At 43.5% G+C, this 8,988-nt stretch overlaps 1 protein-coding gene across 6 annotated transcripts in view; it reads left to right on the top strand.

Annotated features, from left to right (window-relative positions):
• The first annotated feature begins 7,102 nt into the window (after positions 1 to 7,102).
• Positions 7,103 to 8,988, top strand: part of TRIP12 (thyroid hormone receptor interactor 12) — a 76,886-nt gene continuing 75,000 nt past the window's right edge. For 5 of the 6 annotated variants that reach the window (XM_054282297.1, XM_054282296.1, XM_054282294.1 and 2 more), the window contains exon 1: positions 7,103 to 7,252. The gene's annotated coding sequence lies outside the window, so the exon portion shown is untranslated. Of the gene's footprint in view, positions 7,253 to 7,473; positions 7,491 to 8,988 lie in introns of those variants that run through there. The other variant, XM_054282292.1, reaches the window with a different exon arrangement.

Below are 8,988 nucleotides of genomic sequence, written 5' to 3'. Positions count from 1 at the left end.
CACAAACTTACCTTCGGTAACATGAAAGTAGAATTACTCCTGAGATATCCCAAGACAGAGAACAAGATTGATAAGGATTTACTACCTACGTATAAAAATATCACTAAATCTTTTTTTCTAAAGAACAGGCACTGGCAATAAGGAACATGTGAACATGACTTGGTTACAGCAAGAAATGTTTCCATTATTAAGCAGAAAGTAGTTGTGATTGCTTACCTTGAGAAACTATTCACTTCATGACCTGAAAATCATCCTTGTCAGGCAGGACTAGATCAAGTATGATACTTTTAAAGAAAGCCACAAATATTAAAATCATGCATAAAATGGGAGATTAAACATTTAAATTCTGTGAGATCCTGCTGTCTGAATATTAAAGACTAGTTATAAGTAGACAAAACCCAGCTGAGACAAAAAGTAAAAAACACATCTCTAGGCTACCAGTGATATAGTAAAACCAGACTAATGGCAAATTAACTGTGATTACTTTATCACCTTTAACATACCTTAATTAAAACTGATATGAGAATATTCCAATGCATCTTTAAATAACAGCTCAACCACTACTGAAAAAGGATTTTATAAGCCTACATGACAGCACTGCATTATCATAGGCTCACTAAGAACTCAACTTCACAAGTAACAATCACTCCATATAAGTTATATATCTAATTTCAAATCAATAAATGAATGTTTCACAGGATTAAGCATTTAGTAATGTTTGTGGGGAAAACCCCCAAAACAATCACCCTCCAAAAAGAGAATTGAGCCTTCTGGGAAGGTAAAACCCCACCACTTACATTGCTGTACGTAATGCCTTCTCTAGAGAAATCTTGCTCCACTAATGATGAAAGCCCTGAAGCTCCAGCATTGCCAGTGCAACACATCACCAATTGCATTTCAGTTGTTAAAAGCCCAAATTTTCCTATGTCAGTTCTTGTGGCTGCATTGCATTTTCAATATTGCAGCATGACCAAAGAATTCCCAAATCTTCCCCAAAACCTTATGGATAAGATCTAGCAAGTGCATACACCCAGAGATGGCACATCACAGATATGAGAGGTACCATCAGGCATCCAAACTGCTAAACTGACTTATTTTAGCTTTGGACTGGAACACCTGACAACGATATTCATGTTTTTCCAGTTCAGCATTATTTCCCCAGAGAAACTGTCTCCATTTGATCTGAGCAGTTCTACTGTTTACTTTGATGTCTGAATTAGAGACAGCAAAAAAAGCAAAGGTGATTTCCCTATGTATTTTAGGCTTAACGAACATTCTCCTGATAATAACTGATTAATACTGTGTGATAGAATTACCATGAAAATGTTTGATTCTTTTGGAAATACACCTTTTCAGCATAGCAGAGCATTTCCTGAACTGGGACAAAATGGCTGCTGTCTCCTGGTCTCAACAAAGTATACTTGAAATATTTCTACTTTACAACAACAACAACAACAACAACAATTTCCTATTTTATGCAGTTGAAGTGCTCCATACAAATAGCTTATAATAAAATATAATTTTTTAAACTCCCTCTTGAGAAATTTCTGTGCTCTTTTTGTTTGCTAAGAACACAAATCTCTGTTTGAAAAGTCAAAGAAGAGACTTGGATACAATGCGACTAGGTAGTAACTGGTATGGCATCCCTCAGGTTTCAAAGGCAAATAAAATAGTAGAATTTTGAAAAAGGTTCATCTCCTACAGATATTTACTTAAAATAAGACTTATCTTTCCAAAAATTGTTTTGTGTAACATGAAATTAATTTCAGCTCAATTACTATTAGAACATCTGTTAATTTCCCCCCCGCCCCAATCCATCTGGCTTAAGCACTTCAAATGGCATCTGCTGTCAATCAAATAGGTTACATATCAAATGTCATCATACAAACTTGAAAACAAGCCCAAGATATAATAGTTAACTGTAAAATACCAAATTGAGGAGCTATCCTTGCAGGTTTAATAAATCATGAAGGTTCTCACGACTGAAAATCAGCTAGCCCACCCTAAGGATCATTTATTAACGTCTCTTAAAATGGAAATTTTATTGAAAATTATAAATTGTTGGAGTGTTTTGTTTTGTTTAATTTTTGTTTGGGATATGTTGGTGGTGGTGTGGTGGTGACTTTTTGTTTGGGTTTTTGTAGTATAGGACTTACAGAGATCAGTTAGAGAATTGGGTTGTTTATTGTAAAAGGATTTTTTTAAAAAAAGGTTCTTAAAGATTTAAGTGCTATAGGTTCAGAATTTTTGCTTACAACTAAAAAAGTCAGAAAAAAACTTTATTTTAAAAATTGAAACAACTAATTATAGGATCTTTTAAGCAAATACTATAGTACTCAGTATCCAAAATAATGTGCTGTGCTCAGAATGTATTGATTTAATCAGAAACTGATTGAAGAAAGAGAGGCGAACACTAAACAATGGGAGCAATGAGGGGTAAAGAACAAGAACATTCATGAGAACTGTTTGCTCAGTTACTTACACTGTTTGGTCATCTACATGTCCTGTGTATGTCTTTGAGAGAACCCAGTTGCTGATCTCTGGCCAAACACACAATTCTGCAGTTGTATATTTGACATAGTCCTGGCTGTTACACGAGCAGATCACGTGTGGAATATTGCACAGAACCACGGCAGCCCTGTGAATGTACCAAGCTGGTCTTTTGTGGGTAAGTAGCTGAACATTTTACTAACATGACAAAATCTTCTGATTAGTGTAGCATTCATTAAATGGCGACAGATGCTAGTATTAATTACATGTTGAGCGGATCATTTTCCCATTACATTTCTTTTGTTACCAGCCTCATCATTCCAGTTATCAGCCTGCCCTATAAGCAGATTAAGCACCAGACTTTTTTTTTTTTTTTTGAGGTTGGGGGATGTGTGTCTATATTCCTTGTTTGACCAAAATGAGTGACTGATCTTTCCTACACTACCCCACCATCTGGATTCCTCTCTTGCACTTTTCAAAACCTGTACTTATAATCTGTTAGACAATTTATAAGAAATGTTATTTTGGAAGGTTATTTGTGTGGCTTTCTCAAGCCAGCTGACATTTTATGTTGGAAGCCATAAGAGAAATCACTTGCCTTGTACAAACAGATAATATCTATTGTTTTTTGTGATAAACATTGCCAAATTATAACTGGCATATCAAATATTAATTTGGCATTTCAAGATTGAAAAACATGTACAGTAAAAGGTATATGTGAAACAAGTTGCTGTCAATTGTGTCAGTCTTGAACAAAAAGATTCCCATTCTATGTAATAGAATGTGCACTCAAACAAAACAAAAACTATTCACCATTTCCATGAGTACTAGCGGGATTCCTAGAACACATTTTATGGCCAAGAATGATTTGTAATTTATCACGTTTATTCTGACATGTACACCAACTTCTCCTTCATAACAACTCAGAGCAGTCCTGGAGAGGAAAAAAGGAAACAAACAAACAAAAAAAAAAATTGAAAAGTACAAATGGCAAAGTCATTCATCTGGAAATAATTTCTGCCATAAACCAAAGGTTATAAATTGAAAGTTGACAGAGGAGAAAGACTTTGGAATAATAACTAATCGAAGGATGATCAAGAGTCATTAATGCGATTTTGGTAGAGAAAGTTAAATACAAACCTAAAATTTAAATCACCCAGGTTTTTTCAGAAGACATGGGGAAGTAACAATGCTTTGGCACATGATACTTATTAGGCCTATTATGATTAAGAATAAAATTATTAATCGGAATAAGTGCAATGAGAAATGAGAGTGACCAAGAAGCAGAGAGTCTGTTTCACAAGTGGAGACTGATAAAACAAAACAAGCCCTATCCAGAGTGCATATTTATTAAATATATACAATATATCTCATATATATACACACATATATATACAGCTGCACTTCTAACCATCAGAGAAGTGATGATCTGGAGCAGTTGTTCTTTGTGAAGTAGCAGAGGAAGAAAAGCTTCACTGCCTTTGAAACACATCAAATCCCATTTATGCTATGAAGATCTATAATGTAGCTGGATGAAACAGCAGGCACTGGGACTATATGGCCTGAAGTTGTCCCTTTCAGTCTTATATATCTGCAGTGGAACTGGCAGATGCCCACACAGGGGAAATATGTGGAAAAGTTTCTGTGCATTTGTAAAATTATGATTGCTGACTTAAAATAGGTACTTGAACAAAATTATTTTCGCTGATGGCTCAGAAGATCTCTCCTTCCACACAACCCAGCTGGGTGAATTGCATTCTGTGAATGCTCATTTCTGCAACTAAGTTCCTTGCCCTAACACATTCTTAAGATCTTCTGTATATGAACAGGATTTCTGGTTCTGTGACAGTTTGACTTTATATTCAGCTGATACCTGGAAATCCTGGCCATGACCACAGGTCCACAAGCTTTGGAGCATTATAAAATATGCCCAGTAAATTGGTAACTTCATCCTGGAGGAGCTGAATTTACTGCTCATGTAAAGCCCAAGTAGACTGTTCTAAGAAGGGCAACACTGGATAGTGTTATTATGGGAGCTTTCACACAAATCCACTATGCAGCCACAAACTCCCCTTTTTGCTTTTAAAGAAAATAACAACAGACAGTGCTGAAACCACTCACTTCCAAGAACAGGGCTGTTCAAAGTAGCAGGTTTCAGCATTCATGTAACCCTATGCTGGGCTGGAGCCTTAGACTGTGAGGCCTTTCAGGCAAAGACTGTTATTTATTAGGAAACTGCAAAAGAGCTCACTGGGAACGTGAGCCAACAACGAGGCCTCCTCCATGCTAACCCAGGATGGCTAAATATATTTTACATGAGACACAACTTGGAACATCAGTGATGCACATACCTTCAACTGCTATTTTTGACACAGGTCTCTTTGCAGGAGATTCCATAGCCTGGAGAAAGGTTAACTAGCATCCAGAAGTTTTACATGTACAGAAGTTAAAACTGGAGACACTTCTTACATGAAGGTGTTTTGAGGAGTGAGGAATTAAAATTTGAGTGAATTGGAAAGTTTTGCTGGAATCAGATGCATTAGCTTCAGAAAATATAGTGATATATTCAAATACATACATTCGCTGCACAATACTCAAATGATGTTATTGACATAAAATCAAATCTGAATTTTTTAAACAGTCCAAACCAGTTATTTTTCAATGACACCAGCTTCCTGGTAATGCTTTGTACAATGAACATTTGCAGAACAATTTGAACTTACTTACACTGACAGTTGTGAAGCTTTTATGCATGGTTTATGTTAACTGATTTTGGTTCGTTTTCAGGATATATTTGGGCAGCTGAAAACAAACCCAAGAATAGATACCTGAAGTGTGGACAGGAAATAGATACGAGAACCAAAAACCTGAAGACAGTAATAATAACAAAAACAATCTTATTGTTATTATCCAAGTGCAAAAATGAATAGCAAAGACCCCACAACACTCAGTCACATTCAACAGACAAACAGAGCACTGGTAGGGTTCCTATGGGGTCAGTGGGACAGGCCCACTACAAAATTTCAGCTACTCAAAACCACATATTTCCCAGTTATTGTGCAGCAGTTCTTCCCTGAAAGAACATATGTTCACTATTTTGGTTTACTTTATGAAAACAAACTGAAAACTTCCTCCTAGTTTAAAAATATATTGTGGTTTTTTTCTGGTTCTGGTGAGGCATTTAAAGAACCTCCTCAGAAAAGTCTTTGAAACTTCACATTTTCTAAATCATTATGTCCAGCTTGAGACAAGTATTTGTGTTTCTCTCTCTAACAAATATAAAGTAAGTAAAGTAAGTAAAAAAGTCTCAAAATGAAACAAAGATTATAGTATATTTGCATTTTTATCTCATAAACTCATAATAGATTTGTTAAATTTCATTTGTTTACTGTCCAACATTTCTCATTGATGATTCTATTAGATTACTCTGAAAAATACTCATATTGCACATTTTGCAGGATATTTTAAAACAAAGGTTCAAAAAACTCTTCCAAGATATTTATCATTGCTTATTTCCCTGTTTGAAAAATCAGTTATCTACACTGGTGGAAGGCAGGACATCTGACATCTCCAGGTACAATGTGGAAAATATACACAGCCTTTCCATTCCCAGATGTTAATTTCATGTCCTTGGAATGACATGTTATTGTTTACCCCTCTGCACTAAGTCTGATTACCCCGAAAGTGCAGCTAAACTTTTCTTTAGAAGTAATACTTAAGGATTTGTCGTTTATTTGCGTTAAATGTCGTGCCACATTTATTTGTGAGAGTAAACTTATGGATGTGCATATACTACTTCGCAAGGCTTCTAACTCACATTTCTCTGTCCTCTTTTCCTCCGGTTCCTCACGCAGGGCCCCATCGCACAGGCTGGGAAAGCCCAGGTAGAAGGAACTCCCACCTCCTAAGGCTCCCCACATAGTTTCGCCATGTCTGGAAATACCCTTTCGGTAGCCGGCCCTCTCACAGCCGGGCCTTCCCGGCCCTCAGGAGGCCAGGCCAGCGGCACTTACTGGTGGTGCCTCCCGGGTCGCTTCCTGGCGGCGTTAACGGGGCCCCTCGTCCTGCAGGGGCACGGAGGGGCTCCTTCCGGGAAGACAAGCCCTGGCTAAAGCAGGTGCCGCCTCAGGCTGCCGGTCTGCCTGCCTTCCTTCCTTCCAGGGCGGCGGAGAGAGCGGCGGCCCCGCGCGGCTCCGCCGCCGCCATTTTGGGACGCCGGCGGGCGGTCTCCATGGCAACCAGGAAGGGGCGGACATCGCGCGGGGTCACCGCTAGCCCGGCCCCCTCTTAAAGGAGCAGCCGCGGCGGCCCCGCGGTGCCGGGCAGGGTCTGACCCCCGCCGCCGGTGCCACCAGCGACCCGCGCCCCGGCCGCCCCCTGGCCGCCCCGAGGGGTGACATTCCCGCGGACCCGAGGTGACGACCCCGGCGGAGGGATACCGACCGCCGCCAGCGGCTCCGGCGAGCGCAGCGAGCGGGCCGCGCTCCGGGCCGCGGCGGGGGCTGCGCGGGGGGCGGCAGCCGGGGCAGGGGCCGCCCGCCGGCCCGGGGCGCGCGCGGGCCCCGGCGGAGCCCCGGCGCCAGGAGAAAGTAGTCCCGCGGCCTCCCCCTCGCGCCGCTGGAAGGGGTTCGGCGGCGGAGGCGGCGGACGAGGCGTCGCTCGGTGCTGCGGCTTCAGCTGATAATTGAAGGGAAGCGAGGCGGCTGCTGCCGGGAGGAGGGAGGCACGGAGCGTCTGCGGAGGCCGCACCGGGACAAACTAGGTACCCGGGGCCCCTCCGCTCGGTCGGGGGGCGCCGGGGAGGCGGGCGCGGGGCGGCGGGGCGCTCGCTGGGCCCCTCGGCGACTCCGGGCCGGGCCTGTTGTGTCATCCTGGCATTAGCCGAGCTGCCCTTCCTGGCGGCCCGGGGCAGGGGGAGGGGAGCGGCGCCATCCCGGAGCATTGTTGCGGATGGGGGTGGGGGGGCGAATGGGAGCCGGGAACGACGCGGCGCCGTGCTGGTGAGTGTATGGGGCGGCCCGGAGGGGTGGAATGGGGCCCTCGCCGTGCAAGGAAGGGGTGGAAACGGAGCTGACAAAATGGCCAGGCAGTCCCTGAGCCCGCTGCAGGGATATCCCTCGGCCCCCCACCCTGGGCAGGGGTGCCGGGGGCCACCTGGCCTCTCCCGGGCCGCCTGGCGGGGAGGGGGGCGGCAGCGCGGCCGCCCCTCGGCGGGCCCTATGTGGCTGCTGATACAAAAGGGCAGTGTCAGTGTTGACACTGCCGTGCCGATTTCGATGCCCTTCCCTGTCTTCCCTCCCCCACTCCGCTTGGCCCCCTTTTCCTTAGTGGTCCTTTCTTTCCCACCCCCCTTTCATTTTTTGTTCCCTTCTAAAGAAACTAGGGAATATCTTAAAGGAAAAAAATAGCATTTTCTTTTTCTTTCCCTCCTGCCCCGCTCGGTAAAAATGCTAAACAATCGGCCGACGTCCATATTTCACAAGCTTTTTTGGGGGGAGGAAGAAGGTGGGCAGAAAACGGAGGCGCCCGTGGGGTCGGAGTCACAAAACTGGCTGCCCACGAAAGGGATTATTTTCGCAGCTAAATGTTTCCGAGCTGATGTTTTTCTTGTTTTCAGTCAAGAAGCAAGTTGCCTGGTCCTTGCGTTTGCTTGCATAATGCGTCGTACTTGGAGGCTGATCAAACGCTGGGTTCTGCCTTTCCTGCCTGGCTCTTCCTCCTTCCCTTCTCCCGGGGGGCTGGGTCGTGGCACAAGTTCGAGGGGGCTGCTGGCGCTGGGGCTCCCGGCTGCTGCCCCGGGGATCCGGGCATGGGAAGGAACCCAGGCCGGGCCTCTCGGCAGAGCTGCAGGCCTGTCTTCCTGTGTCCAACTTTTTTATTGTTCCCCCTTCCCCCTTCCGAGTGCTCGGGCTCTCCGGCAGGCGGGGGTTTGCTCGGCTCGGCAGTCCCAAAGTCTAGACGGGGAACCGGAAAATAATAGGGGAAAGAATGGAAAGTTATGCCAAGGGCTTTGGGGGAAAAACATCGACGTATCGAACAAAGGTCCTGCCTGTGTTGGAGAGAGAGGCCTGCATGTGAGGCCTGATTGTGTCGCATTTACACACGGGGAAGAAATGAGTGCTTGGTACTGGCCTAAATTTATTCTGTAAGGCTGGCATAGAACTTAGGAACGCTTTCAGAGAGTGTGTAGTTTGTTTTGGGAGTGTTTTTGTTATGTGTAGCAATCCAGTAATAATTTTTATTTTAAATTCTTTTTTTCCTCTTAAAAGAGTTCAGGTTGTTTTTTTTTTCTTCCTGCCTCGTTCAGCAGAAATAATACTGATTCAGAGCTTTTAACAGTGTAATGCAAAACTTAACTCGGACCAACTTCCACTGCTTTGTTTTGTGTAATACGAATTTTGAGCTTCCTGGTGCTTTAAAGGCCGCCATAAATAGGAATTGAGTAGTAACCAGCTGATAAATCTATCATAATGAGAAAGAAGAGGAATTCTGAGCACT

The sequence above is a fragment of the Melozone crissalis genome, unplaced genomic scaffold (genome assembly GCF_028551555.1).
Source record: "Melozone crissalis strain CALT ecotype California unplaced genomic scaffold, PUWL_Pcris_2 ptg000034l_1, whole genome shotgun sequence".
Lineage (NCBI taxonomy): Eukaryota > Metazoa > Chordata > Aves > Passeriformes > Passerellidae > Melozone > Melozone crissalis.
The sequence above is the reverse complement of the archived record's forward strand: the minus strand, read 5'-3'. Positions and strand labels throughout refer to the sequence as shown.